General features: G+C 46.4%; 1 protein-coding gene across 6 annotated transcripts in view; it reads right to left on the bottom strand.

Annotated features, from left to right (window-relative positions):
- LOC131308100 (uncharacterized) overlaps positions 1-27,312 on the bottom strand; it is a 34,424-nt gene extending 7,112 nt beyond the window's left edge. For 3 of the 6 annotated variants that reach the window (XR_009194303.1, XR_009194301.1, XR_009194302.1), the window contains exon 1: positions 27,069-27,312. The gene's annotated coding sequence lies outside the window, so the exon portion shown is untranslated. The remainder of the gene's footprint in view (positions 1-27,068) is intronic. The other 3 variants (XM_058334916.1, XM_058334917.1, XM_058334918.1) reach the window with 1 other exon arrangement.
- Between the last annotated feature and the right edge of the window lie 462 nt (positions 27,313-27,774).

Below are 27,774 nucleotides of genomic sequence, written 5' to 3'. Positions count from 1 at the left end.
CTGTCTTGCGCCCATTCGACTTTTGCCTTGGACCGATGACGAGTCGTGCATCTCGATGTTGCACGTTACCAAAAATCTTCAAGTCCTTAATCGATGAGGCTTCGGGAAATCGATACTTTCTAAGTCTTTATCTAACGCCCGATCGAGGTTTCAAATCGAAAAACTAGGAACAACGGAGAGAATGACGTGATGCTTACACCACTCAGGTTAAAAGTGCTAAACACTTACACCACTCAGGCTCCGGCACAGTGCTGCTTATGCCACTTCGGTTACGGTATCACGCCATCTACACCGAGTTGTTCCGAAATCAAACTTTGAAACTTCGAGAAGGGAGAAAGTCTAAGGCTTAGGCTGTTTTGGCATCTCTTAGTAACATTCGGTTCAATCAAGGATACACCGTCGAAAATAAAATCCGAGGATTCTGTGGCAAATGTCCGAGTGTCGTAAGGCAGACTCTCTCTAGCTCTAGAGTCTAGGAGGACACCGATGACGTTGGCATGCTCATTTTTCCATTCTTTTCGATTCTTTCAAATAAAATGATTGCAGGCTGTCACTGAGCTCTTATACCTTGCTGTCTAGTCATGCCGATGTCAAAGCAGGGTTCCAAAATCAAGAGCCAAACCTACTTGGGGCTGTCCGTCGAGTCCGTTTGAGGGTTTGATTTGGGGTTTGTCTCTCAGTTGACCGCAACGGAAGCTCTGGCCTTCATTGTGTCACGGGAGGATTCGCCGCCGACTACTCCGCACGAGTCCCCTCCGTCTACTCCATCTCCGCCAGCATCTCCAAAGCTTGTTAAAACAGAAGTTCTAGCCATGGCAGATGTCCCACCTCCGAATCTCGCTATCGTATTGGCCGATCTACAGCACAACCTAGCCATCATGCAACAGAGGGCCGACCAGGCCGACGCCTCCATGGCCAATCTCCGAACCCTAATTGAGGAGCGACTTCCCCTTGTAGCAGGAGGGGAAGGCGGTGAAAGGCGAGAGCAGGGGGCCGCTGCCGAAGAGGAATCACTGATCGAGAATCTTGCTCCAAGCCCAGAAATGGCAGCTTTGGTCGCCAAGATGGCAAAATTGGAAGAAGCAGTCGCTAAGTCCGAAAGAAAAGGGCCAGGAGTACTAGACATGGATCGCCTTTGCCCATTCCCGAACGCCAGGCTGCCCGAGCGTTTCAAAATGCCCGACTTCGCCAAGTTCGACGGTACCAGAGATCCGAAAACCCACCTGTTGGCCTATCATGGTGCAATGAAACTACATGGTGTTGGGGAGGATGCCATGGCTCAGCTGTTTCCACAAACCCTTGTCGGTCCCGCCTTCCAGTGGTTCCTATCACTCGACATTTCCAAGAGACGAACATGGGAAGACATCGGCACGGCCTTCAATGCTCAGTACAGCTACAACGCCCAGCTCAAAATGACCACCCGGGAGTTGGAGTCAACTAAGATGAGCGCAAAGGAGTCCTTTGCAGACTTTATCCAGAGATGAAGGGTCAAGGCCGCTCTCATGCCCGATCGCCCGAGCGAGAAGGATCAGATCCGCATCATTTCCCGCAATCTGCAGCCAGACTTTGCCAAAAACCTTGTGTTGGTTCAGGGAGCGAACTTCGAGACTTTCTACAACTCTGGTTTGGCCATTGAAGAAGCCCTCCAAACTGGTGTTCTGCCCAGGAGCGACAATTCCTCTTCCACCTCAGCCTCAAAATCAAAGCCCCGTGCATACACCGGAAACAGCACTGCTCTGTTTGGTGGCAACAGCTATGCCAACGCAGGCTCTGCTAACAATCCCTTTGCCCAAAGCACCAACCACATCGCCGACATCAACCAAGTGCAAACCCCTCAGCGACCCAGAAACCGCAACCAACCCCGTAACTTCGCCAATTTCGAGGCACCACTTTCCTCGGTATTGGAGAAGTTAGTCAAAATCGGACACCTTAGACCTCTAGCCCCAACTCCACTTCCTCAAAATCCACCCCCTAGCTATAACCCCAGTGCTTTCTGTGCATATCACCAAATGCCTGGCCATTACACTGACTCTTGCTATCGCCTTCGCCATGCGATACAAGATTTGGTGGATAATAGCACCCTTCCAACTCCACCTACCAAACCCAATGTTATTTCCAACTCCTTGCCTAAACACGATCCCAACCCTCAAGTAAACCAGATAACCCTCAGCTCCACCATATTCAACCCCACCGACCATATTACCTCAGCCGGCAACCCTAAACCAATCGTACCTTTCCCTTCTGAGCCAAGTGTCAACATGATGGCAGCCGGTTGGGCTATGGAAGACAAAGCCAATGAATGGGAAGAGCTTTGCAATGATTGGGTCGAACAGTACAACATGGGGTTTCCCGCACATCCTCAAGTTAATCAAATATGGCTAGATCAGTGGGAAGGAGAGTGGAATGCGGCGCAGGCTGACCCTCTGGACGGTCTCTCTTTGTTCGCACTCTTCTACCAGCCCGAGCTGAACCAAGTTGAGGAAGAAGCCGAGGAATATGTGTGGGATCCTCAGCCCGATGAATGGCAAATAGGTCAGGGTCTCAAGGTTGATTTAGACCAGGACGACATCAGTGAGGAATACTGGGACCACTTTCAAGAAGGGGAGATTGTGCCCAATATCCGTCGCCCGCTCGGCGCCATGCTACCTTTGGTGAATACGATTGCCGGGATGGTCGGCCGCTGCGCCCATGAGGTTGACCCTACTCTTGACATCGTCTCCGTGGAACAGCCTCGCCCTATCGTTTCGACCCCCGAAGGCGACTGCTCGATTATGGTCCTGGATGCGCCTCCCGCCGACCTTTGGGATGTAGAGGAAACCACCAAGACTTCGCCGCCTACCGATATTTGGGATGTGGACAACATCGTCGATCTGAACACGGGGAACGAAGTGTGGACTGTCAACACTGCTCTTGTCGATGGAGGATTTTGGGACGTTCCGTTTGTCACTAATCTGGGGGCACCCTTTGAGGAAGATGTTGCACAGGACCTTACCTTTTGGGAAGGACTAGTGATGGAGGATTTGGAATGGGACACAGCTTTGGGGCCAGACTCGTCTGCAACAGTTGCGGTGACAGACAAAGGGAAACGCAAGTTGGAAGAAGTGCCGGCCGATCTGTGGGATTCTATTGACTCGTCTTCTTGGTGGGACGTTGCCAATGTCACAAGGAGCGGCCGAGTGTTTCAGCCATCCAACCTCCAGGCTGGAAGCTCGTCCAATCCGCCTGCTCAGAAAACCGCCGCTCCCGCTGCTCAGAGGAATGATCCACTCTTTCCGAGTGGGATTCCCGAAGAAGACGCCATTTTGAAATAGCTTGAACGGATTTCGGCCGCTATGTTTATTTGGGGCTTGATATCATCATCAAAGGAGCATCGTGAAAAGCTGTCCTCCGCGTTGGCCCTGCTCACAGTACCAATTGACATCACCCCTGAGGCCATGATTGCTCTTGTGCTGCCATTCCTCTCTAAGCACTCCGTCACGTTCACCGAGAGAGATCTGCCCGTCGAAGGAACCGCTCATAACCACCCGCTGCACATCACCGTTAAGTGCCGAGGACATTGGGTGCCAACCGTGCTAATCTACAATGGCTCTGCCATCAACGTTTGCCCAATGAGGGTTGCCTACCGCTTGGGGCTCTCAAAGAGTGACTTAACGCCCTCCAATTTGGCCGTAAAGGCATACGACAGCACTCGCCGCGTGGTGGAAGGGACTTTAACTCTGAAACTTGATGTTGAGGGTTTTGAAATGGACGTAGAATTCCATGTCGTCGATGTTCCTGCTACCTTTAACATGCTGCTGGGCAGGCCATGGCTTCACAGGGCCGACATCATGGCAGTGCCTTCGACTCTGCACCAGAAGGTCATGCTGGGGCTCCCTACCGGGACTTTGACAATCTGCGGGGATTCTGGAATCCGCCCACTCTCGGATGATGGAACGCCTGTCTTAGGAATCATGCACGGGAAAGAAGACTCAGACTTTGGAGGTTTCTCTTTCGACACATCTGGCTCAGTCCTCGCCATTGCCATGGATGATGATTTCACCATAAGCTCAACCGTCCTCGAAATGATGAGGAAAATGTCATTCATGCCGGGCCTAGGACTCGGGATCAACCAACAAGGGATCGCTAAATTCCCTATTTTTCCTTTCACCGAAGGCCGCTTTGGCTTGGGTTACACTCCGCCGGCCAAAGATGCCAAAAAGAGGAAAAACACGGGAAAACCTCGAACCCTTTTTGGTAAACTCGACAGCTATTTTGTTCGAGAAGGAGGAGGCTCTGCTTATTCGGGACAGATAGAGCCGTTTTGGGATCCAGAGACTTACACTTGGCTGCCGGGATTCAAAATTTTCGATGCGGACACCTGGTCCGACGGTGAAGAGGAAACAGTCGAAGAGAAGCTTGGCAAGGGGGAATTCGAGAAACAGCTGGGTCGGACCAAGGAGAAGTTTGATTGGCTGAAGGCTTTCGATCAAAGGGGTCTGGAGATGCTGTTCTCCCAAGTAGGTTTGGTTGGCAAGGGTGAAAAAGCCGAAGTGCTGATGCTTGGGCCCGACTCACCAGATGCTCTCGAGGATCCTACCTCTCCCATCGTGAAGGCACAGGGAAGTATCAGTAACTGCATTTTCACTCCGCGTCTAACATGCATTGACAATGTATCTGAATCTGACACAGAGTCTGTCGAGTCTAAGTCTAGCTTAGAGTCGGAGTTTGTGCCTCTTGGCCTTCCACGTCGTAGCTTTTACTTTGAGTTCGAGTCTTTTGTACTTGGCAACCCTGTTGGGCTTTATGAAATGCATGATCCTGCTTCTGACTACTTTGCTAGCTTCTATATAAACTGTGTCGACCCGGACGATGAAGGAACAGACTTCGACGAGGACATCCCGGCTGAGTTGCGTTCCCTCATCGAAAAGGAAGACGAAAGGCGTGCTCAGCCTCTAAAAGAAGAAGTAATTTTTGTAAATTTGAAAGACGAGGATGACCCCCGCATGATGCAAATTGGTGCAAATCTGTCCCCGAAAAATCACGCCGGAACAATCGAGCTTCTCAAAGAATTCCCCGAAGTTTTCGCATGGTCTCACAAGGATATGCCTGGCATTGACCCTGAAATAGTGCAGCATCGAATCCCATTGGAGCCTGGGGCTGTCCCCGTCAAACAGAAACTCCGCAGGATGAGGCCGGATTGGGTTCAGAAGATCAAAGAGGAGGTTACAAAGCAGATAGACGCAGGGTTCATAAGGGTTGCAGAATACCCCAAATGGGTCGCCAACATCGTGCCTGTCCCCAAGAAGGATATGGAAAGATCCGAGTCTGCGTCGACTTCAGGGACTTAAACAAGGCAAGCCCCAAAGACAGTTTTCCCTTGCCACACATCGACGTGCTTGTGGACAACACGACGGGGCATGCCTTGCTCTCTTTTGTCGACGAATTCTCCGGATACAACCAGATCTTTGTGGCACCTGAGGACCAAGAGAAAATGACGTTTGTCACGGAATGGGGGACGTATTGCTATGTGAAGATGCCATTTAGGTTGAAGAACGCCGGATGTACTTTCCAACCGGCCCAAACGACCTTGTTCCATGACTTTATCCATAAGACCGTTGAGATCTACGTCGACGACATGATTGTGAAGGCAAAGGAGGAAAAGGACTATCTTCCTTCACTCAGGCAGTTTCTTGAAAGGCTTCGCAAGTACAACGTGCGTCTGAACCCACAAAAGTGCACATTTGGGGTCACGTCAGGTAAGATGTTGGGATTTCTGATCACCGCAAGGGGAATTGAAGTGGACCCTTCCAAAATCAATCAAAGCGATTCTTGAAATGGAGCCGCCAAAGTCTGAGAAAGGCGTGCGGAGCTTTCTAGGGAAGGTCCAGTTCATCAGCAGGTTCATTTCCAAGCTAACTCTAACCTGCGAACCATTATTCCGTTTGCTCAAAAAGGGGGTCCCGTTCGAATGGACAGAGAAATGCCAGGCCGCTTTCGAGTCTATTCAGAGGTATTTGCAGAACCTGCCTGTACTGATGCCGCCTACGCCGGGCCGACCTTTGATTCTTTATCTGTCCGTCTCTTCAACCGCCATGGGATGTCTGCTAGCACAGGAAGGAAGCAATGGGGTCGAGAAAGCTGTTTACTATCTGAGCAAGAAAATGGTGGGGTCAGAGGAGCGCTATACCCCTCTGGAGAAGACATGTTGGGCGCTGGTTTGGGCTACCAAAAAGCTTAGACACTACATGCTAGCCTATTCGGTGAGACTGATTTCTCGGATGGATCCTATCAAGTATTTGTTCGAGAAACCCGCGCTCACCCATAAGCTAGCACGTTGGTTGCTTCTGCTAGCTGAGTTCGAACTTCAAGACGTCACGAGAAAGTCTGTAAAGGGGCGTGCCGTGGCCGAGTTTCTGGCCGATCACCCGATCGATGGCCCGGAAGATGTGGATTTCACTTTCCCCGACGAGGAGGTGTTAACAGTGGTCGAAGAGGTATGGACGCTCTATTTCGATGGGGCTGCTAACCAGAAGGGGTTTGGGATCAGTGTTGTTGATCACGCCCGCCGGCGCTCACATTCCGCTCGCTTTCAAGTTGAATTTCGATGTCACCAATAATCAAGCTGAATACGAGGCCTGCATCGTCGGAATGGAAGCCACTATTGCTTTAGGAGTCGAGAAGCTCGAAGTAATTGGGGATTCAAACTTGGTGGTTTCCCAAGCCAATGGAGATTGGAAGGTTCGTGAGGAAAAGCTGAAGCCTTATCATCAAGATTTGGAAGAACTGATTCCTCGCTTCAATAAGGTGACTTTCACCCATGTCCCACGCTTGAAGAATCAGTTTGCCGATGCTTTGGCGACTTTGGCTTCAATGATCGAACTTCCAATAGGCATTAAGCTGCGGCCAATTGTGATTGAACAGAGGGACTTGCCTGTTTATGAGTATATCAACGCCATTGATGATGTCGATGATGGCCTACCATGGTACCATGACATTTGGAACTTTGTGGAATGCAGGGAATTTCCTGTCGGGGCCACGAAGAAGGATCGGATTGCTTTGCAGAGGTTGGCTTCTCAGTACATCATCTGTGGGGGGAAATTGTATCGAAGGTCGCACTGCGGGATGCACAAGCTCTGTGTCAACGGCGTCGAAGCAACAAGGATAATGGAAGAGGTTCGCGAGGGAGTCTGCGGGCCTCACATGAGCGGCGTCATGCTCGCTAGGAAAATCCTCAGACAGGGTTATTACTGGTCTACAATGGAATCGCAATGCATCGACTACGTACGGCGCTGTTACAAATGTCAGATCCATGCGAACTTGCAACATGTCCCTCCGTCTAAGTTGTATGGCATGACTTTGCCGTGGCCGTTCTCTGTCTGGGGCATCGATGTTATTGGGATGATCAGGCCGTCTGCTTCGAATGGCCACAAGTTCATACTAGTGGCAATAGACTACTTCACCAAATGGGTCGAGGCCGAATCCTACAAGACATTGACAGCGGTTCAGGTCGCTCAATTCATTCGAAAGAACATCATTTATCGGTACGGGGTCCCCCAGGCGTTTGTGTCAGACAACGGGAGTCATTTCAAAGGAAGGGTTCTGGAGCTCTTTGAGGAATTCGGTATCGAGGTCCACCATTCGACGACCTGTCACCCACAAACAAACGGAGCGGTCGAAGCTGCAACTAGAACGTTGAGATGATCATCAAGAAAACTGCCGAGTCTGCAAGGGATTGGCATGAGCAGCTGCCTCTCGCCCTTTGGGGGTATCGAACGTCTATCCGCACTTCAACTGGTGCAACTCCTTTCTCCTTGGTCTATGGGATGGAGGCGGTGCTTCCTATCGAGCTCGAGGTCCCGTCGCTGAGAGTCATAGTTGAAAACGGTCTCGAGGAATCTGAATGGTTAAGCGGGAGGTTTGTCGAGCTGATGTTGTTTGATGAAAGAAGGCTCCAGGCTTTGTATCATGTTCAGGGGTATCAGCGTCGAATCGCTCGTGCGTTCAACAAAAAGGTGAAGTCCAGGGGTCTAGTCGAGGGAGACATGGTTACAAAGGAAGTCCGGGCCCCAGTGTTTGATCCCTGCGGGAAATTCAGGCCGAAGCGATCCGGGCCGTACATCATCAAGACCATCCTATCCGGGGGTGCTGCTAAGCTCATCGACCTCGACGACAACGAATTCAACACCCTGGTCAACCTGGATCAACTCAAACGCTACTATCCCTGAGAGATGCTCGTTGGATCGAAAACCACAAGGGTGGGCGATTCCAAGCAAAAGTTAGAGTAGCCTGCTAGACCGAAAACCTAAGGAGGCGGTTCTAGGCAAAAATAAATAGGCAAAAGTCAAAAGCTCGCTAGACCGAAAACCTGAAAAGGCGATTCTAGGCAAAAGTTAGAGCGTAAAAGGAGAGGCAAAATACACGAGTGAACCTTAACCTGAACTACGTTCTGACCTGATTCCTTGAAAAAGGATACGTAGGCAATCTCACCTTGAGATTCGGTCATATTCTATCAAAGTTTCGATCCAAGGTTGACATTTTCGAGTACACGTCGCAATTTGAAAAGGTCGAGCGCAAGTCAAAGCCGCATTGAAGAGGATCAGAAAAGGGGGAAACCCATCGTCTTTCAACTTTATTGCAAATTACTACTTCTAATACATAAGCTGAGCATAAAAGCCTTAAAACAGTTAAAGCATGAAAAACAGAACGAAATGCTTAAGAAGCCCAACGGCTCACAGTTTATTCTAAGCATAGCAAAGTGGCCCGGAGTCAGTTAATGTTTTCCCTTGCGTTCACATCCGCTCTCAGCCACTGTCTGTAGCGATTCCTTAGCCCTGTGGTAATTTCTGGCATCTCAGCCTGAAGGGCTCTAAGGCCCCAACGCCTCTGGTAACCATTGAGTGTTTGAGCGTTGAAATTCGGGACACGAAAATCCCCAATGCTAATACGGTGATTCTCCTGAGAGGCGCCCAGCTATCGAAGGACACGGCCGGGAATGTAGAAGGTAAAGCTTGCCAGTCCTGCGATCACCACCCTGTCAAAACCATCAGAGTGGATAGCCATATCCGGAAGGTCCAGCCAAGGGCACCTCCAGGCGATCTCATCAGGCTGCATTTGCTGCATGAACTCGTACCAGCCTTCTATAGCCATGTCAGGGTACCGCATCTCCCTTTGATGAATCCTCTTCGGAAAGAGATTCCAACCCGCCACTGGTGGGTTCAGCAGACTCAATTTGTCCGACAACCACAACTGCATGAGCGAAAAGACAAGTAAGAAGTCAGATAAAGCCTGAGCGAAAAGACAAGTAAGGAGTTAAGGAGCAGCCTAAGCCGAGCGTCGAGGTAAAACGAGAACGTGTGAAAAATCGGAAAAAGGTGAGCTGAGTGAGGTTACCTGAAGCAAAAGCGGGCTCCCGCTGAAAACAGCCTACTGGCCCATATATACCAAATCCAAACCCAAGAGTGTCTCAGCCAGGACCAGAGGGATCACGTTCCTTCGTGCCCCCATCTGGGTAGCAACGCTCACAAGCGAAGGGCTAACCTGCCCGTGGGCCGGAACGAGCAGGTAAGCGGCAAGTAGGCAGATTACCAAGGCAAAGTGGCGGTGCGCTTGAGCTTCGTCGCTATCCAAATCGCCGTCTGGGCTGTACATCTCAATCAGCCGCATGATGTTCATTTGGCCCCCCTCAAGGATAGTGTTCGCCAGTCCCCGGGAAATGTTGAGTGAGCTGGCCAACAGTTTGGGCATGCTCGCTTGATAAGGCGGAACTACAAGCGTAGGGGACGAGTAGGTCCGGAGGTACGCCTGGAATTCCTCTACAGTTGGGCACATCTCGTCGTCGTCGAAGCGAAAGACATGGACGTCAGGGTCCCAGAAATCTGAGGGCAGCCCGTAGGAGCGCTGGGCGGAGCGGCACGTGTCGAAGAAAACGGAATGAAGCGAGGCCGTGATATTGGAAATTGAGCCAGTCAACGCTTAGGAATTGCGCCAACCAGGGCCTAAGTAAAGTTGGGAGGGGGTTGTCCATGAAGAATGCTGAAATATACTAAGGAAAAGAGGAAGCAGTGCAGCCGTGAAGGCCACAATGCACATGTCTCTGCTTTATAGGCCTTGGCCTTTTCTTCCCATTACCAATGAACCATTCAAACATGATGCTAGCTTCCAAAACACACCCTTGCAAAGGACACTGCCTTCTGGGAGCTCAGAAACCATGTGCAAACCGTGTGAGGGTAAAAACAAAGTGGCCCCTGAAAAAGGACAGTTGGTCAGTCAAGTGGATCTGACTCTCAGGAACCTGGCATACGCCAATTTGTGACTGGCATATGCGTGTCCCCCACTTACTGGCGTACGGGTCCTATTTCCTGGCGTACGCCAGTAAGGTTCACCAGAAACCAGTTTGCAGCAGCTACTGCCTCCGCTTGGTCATTTTCGATTCTGGGGCTGGCTTTGGCTATTTGTTAGTTCCTACAAGTCACAAATGTCATTTAGGACTATGGCAAGGCGTCGGATTCTAGAAGCCACGCTCGATGAAGATTTCGGACCCTCGGCGGCTCGTTTCAAGCTAAAATCAAGGATACGGGAGGTCAAATCTTGTTCCAAGGGCTTTTGCCAAGTTTTGTCATGCCATACATGTTACATAGGACTTATGTGACTGTGTGGGGGTGTTGGTTTCATCCGGGACCATATCGAGTCATCTTTTGCGTCTTATGTCCATTTTTGTGACATTTTTGGCTTTTCTTCGGTATTTTCCTCGCACCAGGTCGATTCTAACAGTTTTGGTGGTTCGTGCAAGTCATTATACATCTATGTTGTCTTTTCAAAGGGTCAGTTTCTTTCGTTTGGGAGAATCTTGGAGTTTGGCTTGCCTACGCCCAAAATCTCCCGTATCCTCCGCGTGTCTGGGATACGTGTCGTGTCCTAGGACTTTTCTGTCCATCTTTTCTTCGAGCTAAGTCAGTCGTGTGCACATGCAAGTGTCTTTTGTCGATTCAGAGCATTCGTCAATGCATGTTAGATATTAGCGGATGTTTTGTTCGTTTCCTTTACCAAATCTCATCAAAGCAAAGGGAAATTGATAAACGGGAAATGCAGAAGTTTTATACTACTGTGTCAAAGCGTAAAGGTGGAAATGTATCAAGCATCAAAGTGGCACAACAGCCCAGGCAGAACTAAAAGTATCAAGGCACACTCGCCCAAAAGGTCAAAAAGGCACGCAGGCCCTATCCAAAGTATCAAAGTATCCAACTCAAAAAGCATCAAAGTATCAGCAAAATAAACTAAGGCTTGGTGGTAGCCCTCAGTCATCAAAAAGGTCCTCGTCGTCGTCATCGTCCTCCTCGCTCTCCTCCAACTCTCGAGGGTCCATCTGGAACCTAGGGTCGCTCGCCGAGTCAGATCCGCAACTGAGGGACGTCTGCTCCTCTTCTTCTTCCTCTTCTTCTTCCTCCTCTCTCCTCTTCTTCTGTGAGGGTCCCTCGGCAAGCCTCTTCTCTGCAGGCCTCTTCCTCAGCTCTCGGCGAAACTGGAGCTCCGCGCTAGCCGGAGTGATTTGCACTCCCCGTTCTACCCTCGCCGCTGGCCGAGAGGAACTCGGTGCTACCTTCTTCGTGGGAGGAGGCCGCACACTCTTCCTCCTAGGAGCCGCCCTAGCATGTCCCTGCATGGTCATTCAAGTCATTTTAACATACATTGTGTATATTGTATATATTGAAATGCTAAGTGCAGGAAATTTTGAAAGCAAACCTATTCAAAAGCATAACGGAAAGTTATACCTCAGGCTGCACAGCAGGAGCTGGAGCTGGTGGTGGGTAGTGTAGCTGCAAAGAGGCGCTGTAACGACCCTGATTTTTGGTAAATAAAAATTTCGTTAAATATTTAAATATTATTTTAATTCCTTGGATTTGCTACTAAAAATTTCTTTTTAATTTTAATAATCCGTCATAATTAGATTTGAGACTTATAAAATTATATCTTTCACGCCGAGCAATCTAGTCATTTTCTAAAGACAAGTATACTTATAAAAGCACTTGTATATTTTCCTAACGAGTTAGATAAAATCTTTAAATCATATTTCTTGGCTAGAAATCCTACTTGGCAAGTAGAGTTAGTTTCCAACCGATTAGTTGGAGGACCCGAACCACCGATTCACCTAGTTACAATACCCTAACCCTAATTAGACCTTTTAGACCATCTTTGAGCCTTATGAACCCCTCCAAACCCTATAGGACCATTAGACCATAGGAGTAATCATTTTTACTCCCATGACAAGTCATTTCAAACCCTAATTATGACCAATATTCCTTTACCCCTTGGACCATAATTGTTAGGGGGATTTTTATCCCTTGGTTAATAGACCTTTGACTTGCTAATATACATGACAAGACAAGTCATACATGGAATCTCATCATTTTGCTTCCAAAGGAAGCAAGGCTAGCTTTACCATGCATGCACACCTATGTTCTAGACTTAAACCTAATAATTCTAGACTTACTTTCCTAGACATATGTACCTAGGAGGGAGAGAGAGAGAGAGAGGCCGAGAGTGAGAGAGTGGGGTGGAGTGTGTGCATGAGTTTTGATTACTTACACAAGCAAAATTTATAGCCTTAAGCCTATTTTTGACCATGCCAACCCATTCCTAGTCTTCCAAAGTACAAAGCTAGCCCATGATTATATTCTTTCTTGCAAGCAACCTCCCCATAGACTTGACAAGTCAAAAACCCTTCATGATCAACCTAGATTTGGCCTAGAATGGAAATGACAAGTGAAGGAAGGCTAGGATTTGATTTAAGACTTGAAATGACAACTCAATGGAGCAAATCCATGGGAGGAAGGAGAGAGAGGGGAGCCGGCCATAGAGGAGGGAGGAGGAGCTCAAGTGTTGGCTATAAATAGCATCCCATGCCTTCCATTCAACTCACACCTTCACTCATTTGCCATTTCCATTTTCCAGACAGCTTACTGCCCTTCACAAATCTTCATTTTTCTCCTGCTTAAAGTAGTTTTTAAAACCAACTCCCTTCGGGAAAGTTGTAGAGCACTTCGAAATCTTCAAGTTAGATCCAAGAACCACCCCAATCGGTGAAGAAATGACAAAGATATTGGCATCCGAAGTTCAGTAAAAATCTCGGATTTCCATTTCCAGACAGCATACTGTCTCCTCCTTTATCACCATTTTTCTCCTACCTAAAGTAGTTTCTAGGATCAACTTCCTTCACGAAAGTTGTAGAGCACTTCGAGAGCTTCAATTTCGACCCAAGAACGATCATATTTGGCCAAATATTGACCGAGTTACTGCCATCCAAAGTTTGGTCCAGATTTGCGAGTTTCACCGCCCGTAGAAAACTTCCAACTAGCTTATTCGGCCCCGACTAGTTTCGGATCAAGGTAGATAAATCTCTACTCATTCTCCCTAGTATAACTTTAGTTATTTTTGTTTATGATAAGGCAAGTTAAAGTATTAGGAATAATTAGCAAGCTCGTTTTACAAAATCTTGAATTGACATTACGATCATGTAGATTTTCTCTACTCACTTCCCTAAGTATAAGTAGAGTCCCTCGTCCAATAACTCTACGTATAGCATAGAATCGTACGTTAGAAAGTAGAATGTTCTTGATTCAAAGTATCAATATCCTTATCGTTTTCCTTAAGTAGATAAGGTTATCTATTGTTTAGTTTCAAGTAGATAAGGTTATCTATCGTTTAAAATGCATGATTGTCAATAAGTTTATCTCGCTAATGGAAGTACGAGCATGTTAGATAAATGACTTTTTCTTAAATAAACATATGTTGTATTGAACTTCCCACAAAAGAAAGAAAGAACGGTTTTCGAAAGATAGAATTTGACACTTGAATAGAAGTAATCGTATTTTGATCTTTAAGATGGTTTTGAGCATGAGTACCAATATAAAATTGGATGATCTTGTTAGATTACAATGAATGATTTATGGTTGCGTATGTGAAAAGTCCTACCGCGGAGTCTATGCATGAGAACGAGACATGGAAATCGAGAAAATAAAAACATGACACCTAGGGTGTGGTTGACAAGAAAAAATGTGTTTTGAAGGAGGAAATATTTTTGAAACTACATAATGACCGATTTTGGGTGGCATTATGTGAGTTGTGTGAGTGTGCAAAAGAAGATTTGTGAAAAACCCAATGAGAACCCGGAGCGGCGGAATCATTGTGGGGATACTCGGGAACCCAGAGCGGCGGAACCGAGGGTTTAGATTTCGAAAACTCCAAATGGGAACCCGGAGCGGCGGAACCATTGTGGGATACTCGGGAACCCGGAGCGACGGAACCGAGGGTTTTGAATTGTGTGCGTTCCCATGGGAACCCGGAGCGGCGGAACCATGGTGAGGTATGGCTTGGTTATCCGCGGTACGGAGCCAATGCAATCGTGTGCCAATGGGAACCCGGTGCAGCGGAACCATTGTGAGGATACTCGGGAACCCGGAACGGCGGAACCGAGGTTGGGTGTGTTGAAAATGGATTTTGAAAATGTTGATTTGGTTATGAAATGTGGAAAATGGAGACACAGTCTACGATGAGTCGCGTAGGAGAAACTCAGAAAATCACGGACACCAACGCTAGGAAGATAGCGAATGTGGATGTGTCATTGTTATTCATTTATGCATGAGTTATGTGACAATCATGAGTTGTGTGCTATATCCTGCTATTTGTAAGTTAAGGGTTGGTGGGTATAGGTTTATTCTATTGAGCTTTTGTAGCTCACGGTGTTACCTTTGGTGACCCTGACATATTATATTGGTGGCGACGCCAGTATAATGTGTCAGACCTTGTAGATAAACAGGAAGAACTCTACACCTTGGAGGTTTTCAGAGCCGAAGAGTTGGCTGGAATGGAGGAGCAGGCGGAGCTGTAGTTAGGGACCCTAGTTTCCCTCCCTTGTGTAATAAAAGTACTCTTGTGAGAGTTATGATGTAATAAAGAGTCAGACTCTATTTTGAAGTTTCAATAAATTGCCTATTTAACGTTCCCAAAATTAGGGGCGTTACAGGCGCCACCGGCAATCTTATGGAACTCTTTCTCCATAGCCTTCATCAAGCGAGCCGCCTCACGTACCCATTCCATCGGGGCCTGTGGTACAAACTTTGGGTAAAGGTCAAAATGCAAATCAGATATATGTGCTGCAAGTAAAATACGGAAACCTACAAGGGATGAAGAATGTCATATCGGTCCTGTGATCTCTGCCGGATCTGTCCTGGCAGGCTCAAACCGAACTATGGCCTCCTCTCCTTGCGCGTCCGGTACCGCTAGTGTCCAAGAAAGCCGTGGCAGCCCGGTCGCTGTGGCATAGTCGCTCATCTCTCTCGGCCGAGCTGCCCTGCTCTCCCGGCTCCGTCTCTCCTCGCCAGCCTCCAGTGCCTCGCCCTGCATGGCAATGTGCTCCAGAACTCCAAGCGGCCTCGCCAAGCGTTGCCTCCGGTAGACAGCATAGTCACGCTCGGGCCTCAGAAAAGCAGCAAGGCCGGCCGGAACAGTGAAGCGCCGCAACTCGACCAAGGTGTACTTATCTGTATGAGAGGCGTGAGGAGGAAGTGGCCCAAGAACCTGGAACTCAAGAGAGCCCAGTGACTGCCGTGTCACTCGGTCACCCAAGTACCACCGCCACCCGAAGGCTGACTCCAGCAGCACCTGACTCGCCGTCACCACCCTGCTCCTCGCCAAGTACTCAGGCTCTGGCTCGGCATTTCTCCATGGGTCCCACTCTACCTGCAAGACAAGTGCACAGGTTCAAAGTCATCAGGGACAGCATTAAAGGAATTCTAAAGAGCAGAATGATCAATTTGACGTGTTGCATACCTGAGTACCCGACAGCTCGTCCAGGTACGACCTGAAGGCTAGGAGGCTCCCTCTCGACTTCTTCTTGCCGCTGTACATAGGGCCCCAGATCATGGCACGTGGGAGCATCCTCAGGTTTGGGCACTTGTTCTCTAGTGGGTACATCTTCAGCACTTTGTAAGCCCACAGCTGCAAAATGTTCAGACAATCAAAGCATCAGAATACAGTTCATATGCAAATCAAAGACAAGTGCAAGAAAGGGAAAACAGGAAAGGAATTGCAAGCTTTGCTTCTTACCTCCCACACCCTCCAGTAACCGGCCGTCACCTTCTTCCCGCGCGAGAACTCCCCCATGAAACCGTAGCACGTACCCAGAGCTGCTCCTCCTCAGTCAAACCGTGAGGCTGTGCTCAAGTCATGAAGGGCTGGCAAGTAGGACAGGTGCACCGTGGATCGCTTGTTCGGGTACAATGTAGCCCCGAACAAGTACAACAAATAGGCCATCGCCATCTGCTCCGCCTCCAACTCCGAGTCCGGCTCCCTCCCGTGCAAGTACCGTTTGAATTGGTCATAATGGACGGTCTCTGCCTCGCCTGCTGGCGCCTGCCCTAAGAACCACTCCAAAGCCCTGGGATCCCTGTAAATCTCCGAGTCGAACGGGATGGGCTCCCCTCCTACCCTCAAACCGGTGAGAGCCGCAAAGTCCGACGGGGTCACTGTTATCTCCCCGATTGGCAAGTGGAAGGTGTTCGAGGAATCCCACCACCTCACGGCCAGCGCTGTCAGCAGAACGTGATTGCTCTTCACGGCCGTCAGCGTGAGGATAAACGACCGGAACCCTGCAGCGTCAACTAAGGCCCTGACTCGCTCAGGCAGCCCTCGGTACAATTCAAGCGAGCTCGCGGGACCTCCATGGCCCCGAGTGCTGGCTGCTCCTCTCTGCATACAAAGAAGGACAACAAAAAGAGTCTCATCAATAATTGCAACTCAAACAGTCAATCGAATTCAGAATTTCAAAAGTAATTCTACGGTCGAAACAGGTATCATAAAGGTCGAACAAAGTTGCCGGGCATTTGTATTACTCTATCCAATTCTGCTGTCAGTCGAATCAATTCAAGGGTATTTCTCAGTCAAATTCCGAGCCACAAGGCCTTATCTCTCTCGAGGTACGCCTCGTAGGCGTTCCGTTTATCAGTGTGGTCGATTCAAACTATGGGACACGCCATTAGGGCGTTCAACATGTCATGGCAATCTACCTAGTCGAACTCAAGTTCAAAGGACTATCTTATTAGTCGAGGCAGTTTGTGATTGATTCAAGGTTGGCACTAACGGTTTTTGTCGAAATTACGGGTTTTCTGCAAGTCGATTCAACCACTTCAAGTGTTCTATCATTCAAGTCAAGTTTCAAAGTCAAGGCATACTATTCAAACTCTACTCTCTCAGTCAAGCTACAGTTCTGGGTTCTGGCCTACGTATGTTACAAGCCAAGCTACGACAGTTCAAACTACGTAAGGTTATAAATGACAAGGCATGCATATCAAAGAAAGTTCAAAGGAATACATGTGCCCAGTCCACGGATAAATGTCTCTGCGGGTCTCTCAGTATAAGCTCCGTGTCATAGCTCTCCCGCAAAGGTGCAAGGCTCTCAACCCCAGACGGGATAAACAAATGCGGCTCGGGCAAAACATACGTGGCCGCGTCGAACCTAGCACGGGGTGCCAGCCGTACAAACTCTGCGAGTGTCACTGCCCGTTCAAAGGACCACACCTCCCCCTGAGCCTCCTCGGCTACCTCGGTCTTGCTCACAAAGGCCTCCTCCTCGGCCCTGGCCCTCTCGGCCTCCTCCCTCAAGCGCTCCTCCTCCTGAGCCCTCTCAACCTGCCGGAGCCTATCCTCTCGTGCTGCCAACACTGCAGCCACCACCCCCGGGTTCTCCCAGAGCAAACGGCCGAGTTCCTCCTCAGACACAAACTCTGCAAAATCGCCCCGAGTGATCTGTACGTGTGCCGAGGACCCTACTGCAGGCTGAAACTCCACCTCCTCCATGGGTACTTCTCCGGATACTCCCTCCTCAAACACGGGACCCTTGCCCCTCGCCGGATCCCTCGGTGGTGTCCCCGGTTGGCCACCTCCATCACCATTACCATGGCCGCTGCCGCCGGCCCCAGCCGAGCCCGAACCTGTGATCACCAAACCCTCCACACCACTACTTGGATCCAACCGATGAACCAGTAACCCCCTTGGTTCGATAACCCCTGGCGTACGCCCCACCATCTCTGGCGTACGGCGCCCGTTGCCACCAGCCACCACTGCTGCATGGCCACCATCGTCGCCGCCGCTGCCTGCAGCCACTACACCGGTACTCGACGAAGGTGCGCCCGTCGTCTGATCATCGATTCGAGACCCCGGAGTCTCAATACTACCCCGTGGCCAACTTTCCTCCTCACCGGCATTCCATTGCCACCTCCACCACTGGGTTCCGCCATGGATGAGTAGAGAAGCATGGGTTTTGGGGAAAAATGGAAGATTGAGTGAGAGATTGAAGAGTTGTGGAGTTTTGGAGGATTTTCGGTGTCCAAAACTGACTGAAGGCAGTTTCTGCGCTCATACAGGAGTTTAAACGACGTGGGGAGCAATTGGGCTGAATCTGGGCCGGGTCTGGGCTCGGGTCTTTGCACAAAGTGGCGCATGCCAATTTTGAGGTATCGTACGCCAGTACATACTGGGCCTGAGGCCCAAATCACCCCGTGCGACGAGACCCATTCTCAAATAGTGTCCTAAATTGCCATGAGTCGTGTTGGTACCCATGTTGAAATTATCCCCAAGCAGAGGTCCTTAAACGACGATCTATCCATCCAATTTCAAATCAACGACGATCCACTCGTCCAATTTCAAATCAACGACGATCTATCCGTCCAAAATCAAATCAACGACGATCTATCCGTCCAATCTCAAATCAACGACGATCTATCCGTCCAAAATCAAATCAACGACGATCCACTCGTCCAAAATCAAATCAACGACAATCTATCCATCCAAAATCAAATCAACGACGATCCACTCGTCCAAAATCAAATCAACGACAATCCACTCGTCCAAAATCAAATCAACGACGATCCACTCGTCCAAAATCAAATCAAGCAGGTTCTTTAAAGTTTACATATTCTGGATAGCCTTGAAGAGGGTGTCTAGAAAACCTTTGACGTTACTTGTCTCAAGTCAATGGTACCTCAAGTGCCGTCAAAGGGGGGCTACTGTAGACACCCCATTCTGGATTGTCCAGATAACGCTATTTTTCGATCTTTTATTTTCCCAATGATGATTATAGTCGAGAACAGTTGGAGGACGAGGGTGTGTTTGAGCTTTGAGCGTCCCGAACCTCTTGCAAACCCCCTTTCAAACCCTTCAAACCAGAGCCAAACAGCCCCAGCAAAACCCAACTGGCTTACGCTAGTACCTTGATGACGTACACCAGTTAACTGCCACGTGTCGGTCATCGACCGTTGACTCAGTTACAACTGGTGCACGCCAGTCAATATGTGGCGCACACTAGTCAATCCCAGTCAAATCAACTTTATTCAGCCACATGGACGAGACTTTTGTGCCACCCTGACGTCAGCTACAGTCTCCCTGATGATTACATTCGGCAGGGACGCCCCCCTTCTCTCCTACACCCCCCATCAAGGCAAGTCCCATGCATTTAATGCATGGGAGACTCCATTGTTGTTCCAACCAGCCAAACAAGGCCTTGGTCCCAACTGATCTCAGTCCCTCTCTCCTCTATAAATACCCCCCTTGCATTCATTGTTTGCAAAGGGTTAGCTACATTAAGGAGAAAAAGCTTTCTTCTTCTCTCATCTTGCTCTCTATCTCTCTTTTTCCATTGAAAGAGAAGGGAGGGCAACACACTTCCATATACCCTACTGATATCCAGTCACCTTCTAAACCTCCATCTTCAACCCTTAAGCTCAAATACCACCTTCAAGCCTCAACACAAAAAGGTATACCACCTTTGTGTCCCTTTCTATTTTCAGCTTCTGAGGGAGACCAGTAAGGCCTAGGCTAGTAAGCAATACTAGTCCTGGCCTTAAATTGGTAAAATACAACAATCGTATGAGATGATACTTGGCGCACGCCAGTACCCCTATGCTGTACACCAGTCATGGCAGTGCGAGCACTACTGGCGTGGGGATCATGGATCATCATTTCTGTCATTTTATCTTTCTGTCAATCACCTTTGCATGCTAATAATCAGTTTATTGCTTTCTGCATGATTAGAGCTGCGTAGTTGTAATTGTTAATGCTTATTTATCATCTGTTTAGAAGGCCTCTGGTATCCTTCTGGTCATGTTCCAAAGCCCAGATGATGCAAAAGCCAAGCACTGGACCAGGATCAAACTGGCGTACGGCCTTTAATGGCTGGCGTACGGTGCTGCTCACCATGATCCAGTGGCTAGCCCTTGCATCTTAGCTTAATTTTGGCCTATTTCCTGTCCCCACACTATTTTTGGGGCATTCTGTTGTCTTTCATGGCTTGAAGCCATTCCACCTGTCTGTAAATATACATACTCTGCTCTATTAATTGCGTGGTTTGTCCTGGGTGTGCGTTGGTCCTTTCCAAAGCCCAGAGGATTGCAAACAAAGACTAAGAAGCTAGACAAGTGGAGTACGCCAGTCTAAGTGTGGCGTGCGCAGGTTGCGCCAGCATGCAGTGGCTTGGTCAGTGCATGCTGGTGTGGATCTTGCTCATGTTCCTTTAGGGCAGTGTGCTCCAAATTATTCGGTTTGCTCGGTGCTTGTTCTCAATCTATATATATCAGTGCAAGCAAGTCATCCATAAACATTTTATCACATAAATGCAACTTGTTACAGTCTTAATCCCCATTAACTACTCCCCCGCCCTAACTGGCTAAAAAATGATCAAATGAGAGAAAAATGCAAAAGTTATACAAAAATACCTGAGTAGAGACCGATCTCCTGATTGGGCGAGAGGGGTGCCATAAAACCCTTCCCCTCTCGTAACCTGGCTCCCGAACCTCAGATATCGAAGGTGACGACGGACCGGTCTACAAGCCTTTTCAAAATCAAACAAACGTGGCAAACGTTTTCGAGTTCGGTTCCTTGGGTGTTTTCACCGCTAAAACCCGAGTGGCGACTCTGAATCGAGGTGTTTCGTCGCGCTTTTTCTGAAAAAGGGCCGCGCTTGATTTTATAAATTGAGCATTTTTGGGGCGCATGCCCACAAATGTAGAGAAAGACAATGATGCCAATAAGACACAGATTAATATCTTCTTTAGATTAACAAAAAAGTTCATAACACAAACATTTGCATAAACAGCTTCATGAGTTCCACATGATTACTAATTACCAACAGGAAGACAAGGACATTGATTCACATATTGACATCAATAACTTCATGAGTTCAAAACGATTACTAATTACCAACAAGAAGACATGAACGTTCATCCACATATAAAGCATAGGAGATAAGTTAAATATCATAATCCATATCAAGATCCATATCATCCTCAAATATTTATTGCTCTTCATCAGCTTCTGCCTCTACATTGTCTTCTAATATTCCATCTGATGGCACTACCCCTGAAATTATCTCAGCATCAACATCATCCCTATGACATTGGATGTCGCCTTGAATGTCAATTGGCACAGCTGATCCCATGTTCTCTTGTTGGAACGCATCACCAGATTCTGGGGCATGAAATGTTTCAGCACTACCCACCTCTTGTACATCAAACATGCCCCTTTGTTGGACTCGTTCCACGACTTGCCAAGGTTCACCCCATTTTGTATCTTTTAGGTAAAACACTTGCTTTGCTTGACTTGGCAGAATAAATGGATCAAATTGATACCACCGACTTGTAACATCAATGCTAGTGCAATATGTGTCAGTTCGTATTGTTCTATTTTTGTCGGTATTGTTTGTACTATACCATTCACATTGAAACAATATTACACTGTTCTGACACATATAATCAATTTCCTAAACTTTGCTCAAGTGACCATAAAAGTTATGCATTTTGCCATCATAGTTCCCTTCTGCAAGCAAACTACTTTTCTGACTCGTTCGCTGATCATCTAGTTCTCTAGTATGAAACCTTACACCATTAATTATGTAACCTGAGTACTCTTTCACTAGCAAATTTGGACCATTAGCTAGCGACCATAATTCATCGGTTGCCTCTGGTGACTCTTCAACCCTCAATGCATTTAACTACCACCACATGCAAGTTTAAAATAATAAGTAAGGTCAGCTATAATACAACTTGATAGTATTTAGCACACAATGAAATTGAAAAACATCTTACTCTCTCTTTGAACCACTTAGGAAATTCTTCCTGTTGTGTACGTGTTATGTCATGCCCACTTGAAACTTGTAATTGATTCTTGTGCTCCCTACTCAAACGAATGTCATGATTACTAGGTAAAATGTTATTAATATGCAACATCAATACTATTGAGAAGAGCAAGCATAAGTAAGAACACCTGAAAAACATACTCTAAATACTTCTCCACCTCAGGACTATCGTACAATAAGAACCAGTGAGCCTTAAGACAAAGCTCCTGTGACATCTCACCATCCCTTGTGACTTGCCCAATAGGACGAGCTATTTACGTGAACACTGTCAAGCCTTGGCACCTATTGCCCAAATCTTCATTCCTTTCATGTCAATTATGCATAGTTTCAATCCCATCAAGATACATTGTGCAAAAAGTTAAACACTACTTGACAATATATGCCTCTACAATGGAACGTTCTGGTCGGGCTTGGTTTGAAACGAACTTTTTTAAAGTTCCAAGAAACCTTTGGAGAAAATAAATTCAGAATAAGATTATATATGCCATTTGAATCTTCAACATAATTATAGATTCAACAAGATTACCGTTCAATTGGGTACATCCACCAATACTGCACTGGTCCTCCGAGAATAGGCTCACGCAGCAAGTGAATTATTAAGTGGACCATCACATCAAAGAAGGCTAGAGGAAATATTTTTTCAAGCTTGCACAAGATATGGATCGCACGCTCCTCTAATTGTTCAAGTTTGCTTTGTGTCACTGTCTTAGAGCACAAGTCTTGGAAAAAGGTACCTAATTCAAATAGTGCTATGCTAATTTCCTTATCCACAAATCCATGCATTCCAATTGGAAGAATTCATTGTATGAGTACATGGCAATCATGGCTTTTCAACCCAGTTAACTTTCCATTTGAAGTATTCACACATTTGGATATGTTTGTTGCGTAACCATCCGGATACTTGATAGATTTTAAGAATTCAAAGATAGCCTCCTTCTTTTTCGAGGTCAAAGAAAAGCTCGCCTGAGGCTTAGCATATGATCCATTGGGACATTCTGTAAGCTATAGCTCTTTTCGTATGCCCCTATCTTGCAAGTCCCTTCGTGCCTTGTCTATGTCTTTGTTATTTCCCTCAATGCCCAACATTGTTCCAAAGATATTCTCACAAACATTTTTAATCACATGCATGACATCAATGTTGTGTCGGAGCTTTCTGTTTTTAAAGCCTAATAGCTCATACAAGATGCTTAGTTTTGTCCAATTTGGTGCAAAGCGAGGCCTTTTCTTCTTTCTTGGATCTTTAATTTCCGAACTCGACCATTGGTAAAGAATCCAACTGTTGTTGTATTTTTGGTATCTCCAAGGATCTATTTTGCTTCTCCTGTTTACCATTGTAAGCCCCCCTCTTTCGGCGTTCGGGGTGGTTCTCAGGTAAGTAGCCTCGATGGTTAATGTATGCTGTCTTACTCCTCAAAGATTCAAAATATGGTTCATCGTTGCAAGAGTAGCACAAAAAATGACCCTTCATTCTCCATCCTGACACGTCACCAAATGCTGGCCAATCGTGAATTGTGAAAAATAATGTTGCACGTCACTTAAAAGTCTCCCCACTCGAGGCGTCGTAAGTTAATGCACCATTTTTCTCCAACTCCTTCAACTCGTCCACCGAAGGCCGCAGATAAACATCAATATCAATTCCTGGTTGCTTATCCCTAGGAATAAGCAATGACAACATGAAAAATGGCTCCTTCATGGCTAACCAAGGTGGCAGATTATAAGGAATAAGAATGACAGGCCACATGCTATTGGAGTTGCTCATATTCCCAAAAGGATTGAACCCATCAGTTGCCAACCCTAGCCTCACATTACGAGGGTCTTGGGCAAACTCAGGATGTTGCAAATCAAATTCCTTCCACTCATTAGCATCCGCAGGATGCCTCCATTTCTCCCCATCCACACGTTTCTCCTTGTGCCATTTCATGTCATTGGCTGTCTTCTCCTTCATGTACAATCTTTTCAACCTAGGAGTTATAGGAAGATAACGCAACACCTTATGGGGAATCTTCTTACCCCTGCCACAATTGATTTTGTACCTAGATGTATTACACTTTGGATATTTATCTAGCTTTGCATTCTCCTTCCAAAAGAGTACACAATCTCTCTCGTATACATCAATGAGCTCATATGACAAACCCAATTCACTTAGTATCTTCTTGGCTTCATAAGTTGACTTAGGAACCAAGTTACCTTGTGGTAAAAGTCTAGAAAGGAATTTTAAGAGCCTATTAACAGAAGAATTGGTCCAGCGGTTCATTTCCTTCTCATTAAGCAACTCAATGACAAACTTCAACAAAGTATAATCTGTACCACCCGGTGGGAACAACTCACGTTGGGCATCATTCAATAATTTATCAAAGTTTCACACTTCCTCTCTTTGGGTATCCAATGAGTCCGCTCTTATTCGGTCTTCCACCAAGGCATCGATGCCACCGAGATTCCCCACCTCGTAGGTTCCCATTTCACAAGCATGCACCGTATCTGATACACGTGGTTCCCCGTGTTCATGCCAAGTAGTGTAACTTTGCACAATTCCATATTGAAACAAATGAAGGTGCACTTCTTGAAGATTTTGTCGGCGACAATTCACACATTTCCGACACAGGCACAAAATATTACCTTGTCGATCACCAACAGCTGCTGCATATTCAGGAAATGAATTGACGCCATCGAAATAAGGCTGACTTGTTCTAGCATGAGCGGTGCTGCCAAATTTCATCCAACTCTTGTCCATTACTAAATGCAAAAGCATGGTCAGAGTTGAGATGTCAAAGTCATACTAACTGTGTCATGCATCAAATATTATCATTTCTATCATTTCTATTTTTATCAATAATTAAGGCTTCTCTAGTGATACAAATTTGAACTGATGCCTAACAACTCTATGGTGCCAATAATTGCCAATTGAGCATACTTTTTGCATGTCCAATCTCCTTCTATGATTGGTGAAATAGACAAAGGAAGATGAACAAAAGAACAAGTGAGTGCATTGTATGTTGGAGCATTAAGATACAAATCCAACCTTTTCTCCTAATTTAATTTGCCCCAAGTATGAGCCAAAAGTGACTATAGTAAACAAAGCCAAATAGAACAAAATTAAATTCGGTACAAGCCATTGAATCTGGACAAGTGCAATGGCAATATAAGGTTAGAAAATTTGTATTTGAAACCAGTAACCAGCATTCGAGTAGAATGTAAAGAAAGTCAAATATGACAATAAGAGACTTATATATACACATATAGGTAGAATAAGACAACAAAACTCCACATGAAATCAATACTTTGTAAATGAATAATCTATCAAGTAACAACACAAAGAGGTATCAATTATTTTGCCCAGTAGAACAAACACCAGAAGTAATTTCCTTTAATTAAACAAGTTCAACATTTTTATTTTTACTCTCGTACCTCACTTCTTGATCTTTTGAAGTCAACTTCTATTCAAGAATCGAAAACACAAAATACACATAACATAGGGACTGAATCCTATGAGCACAAGTCATAACCAAATCCCCATGTCAAATAAGAAATATAAACATCAACCCACACCCCTACAGGATATTATTGAGTGTCACATGGCCATCTCCCCCTCTCCCACAACCTAAGTCACATAATGCACGGGACCTTGCAGGAATGCGATTGCGATTGTGAAAACATCTTTGAAAAACTTTTCAAACTATTAAAAAATATGAGAGCGAGAATTAAGTGTGCGAGCAAAGAGTGAGAATTAATTGCGCAGCTGTGGAGTGAGAATTTAGATCACAAACGTAAAAACCTATTGGGGTAGGCAAAGCATATACTAATGGGCCTCATGCAAAGTCTTTCTAAAATGGGATCTATCAATCGAAGGCCCACAGAGTTGAATAGATTGTGTTGGAGGTGTAAAGCACTGGGGGTCTAACTGCCTTAACTTTTACAAGCTTTCAACTTGTAAGCCACTGGAACCGAGAAAACCACTAACAAAAATTCATCGAATCAAATACTCCAATAAGCAACCCACATAATAAACTCTCAACCGTGTGATCCGTTGAATCTTGGAAAGAACACCCTGCTCCAACTTTGTGAATTCACGTTGCAGTAGGACAAAAATAGATTTCATGGTAGAAAAAAGGGGTGCAAAAAAAATTACTGAAGGAAGACTGTTTAATGCCCGGATTAATGTTCAGAAGCTCTTTCAGGACTGATTAGTTTGATTTCCACCCTAATTTGTATGGACTCCACAGTACTACTCCTATAATGCATTGAATACTTTGTCATGGTATAGGGCTTGGACCATTAAAACCGTAGTCCAATTTTATGTGGCAGAGACTATGAACAAGTCAGATCCTACTACACAGTTAGGTAAATATTTTTAACAATCATCAAACTTCAGATTTGGGAGAGAAAATTCAGGGGTACCCGCTTAATTTTTCTAATCTCTACTTCCGCTTCAGTTTACATCTCTATTCGTAAATCTGACTCCTCATGTTCTAACGAGAAGGTCAAAAAAAGAGGACGACCGCGAAAAGAAAAACAAAATAAGTTGCTCGGTCATGAAAGCTTGGGTTTGGCCCATCTTGAAAAAGGGATCTGTTCTCCTTGTCGGGGGAGGCGGAGAAAGATATATGAGTATCCAACGGAATGGACTTGAAAAAGTTCTGGAGCGTTTCGGGATGCATGACTCAAAACCGGTTGATACACCTCGGGGCGCCCACTTTTCGCTTTTTACAGCCCTATCATCGAGTCAGGGTGTTGGTGACTATAGACTGGAGAAATACTAACATATAAGTCCATATATATACACCGATCCATGTTCAAACATATATTTATGAGACCTTTGCCCCAAATAATCAAAACAAATCAACTGGGTTTAGGATCTTTGGAGGAAGATATGGAAAAGACAGAGACAAACTTACAACCATATCTCACATACCTGAAATCTTAGACTCGAGCGATTAGAAAGACAAGTAGAATCTTGTTGTGCTTCTTGATGCTCCAATCAAAAAATAGTTCAGTGTGGCGAGCTATGGCCGATTCACCGAAGTTTTCTCTGCAAGTACTTCATCAGAGAAGAAGAGAGAGAGAAGCGGTGGGTTATGAGGGAATGAAGAGAGGGAAGGAAAAGTAGGAGTATTCCCTTTATTTATGCCTAAACGGTGCCGTTTCATGAGCCTTTTTTTGTCCCAGTCCCGCCAATGCTTATTTGTTGGGATGCCGCCAAATTATTTGAGGGAAATGGTGAGGAAATTCTTTTTTGTCGCTAACATTAAAATTGGAACGGATAAATGGCGAGAAAAAATAGAATTTTTTCGTTAAATTTGTTCGAACCACGACAAATAAAAATTTGCTCGCCTAATTAGACATGCTCCCTTCAATTAGGGATGAAATTTTTTTTTCCTCGCAATCACATACTATTAACGACAAAATAGTTTTTCGTCACCAATTTTCGTCATCTTAGACCACTTTTGTTGTAGTGCGAGTACATAACTTAGGTATCCTTCATCCGGATCTGGAAAAGGGGAGTCGGACCACACCAGTGTCTTGTGCCAGAGGTTATGGGTAGGAATGGATCTGTGGATAAGATCTGAGATTTCACATAGGGTGAAGGATAGTAATGAAATGATTAATTATTCTCTTTT

Source organism: Rhododendron vialii, chromosome 11a (assembly GCF_030253575.1).
Source record: "Rhododendron vialii isolate Sample 1 chromosome 11a, ASM3025357v1".
Classification (NCBI taxonomy): Eukaryota; Viridiplantae; Streptophyta; class Magnoliopsida; order Ericales; family Ericaceae; genus Rhododendron; species Rhododendron vialii.
The sequence above is the reverse complement of the archived record's forward strand: the minus strand, read 5'-3'. Positions and strand labels throughout refer to the sequence as shown.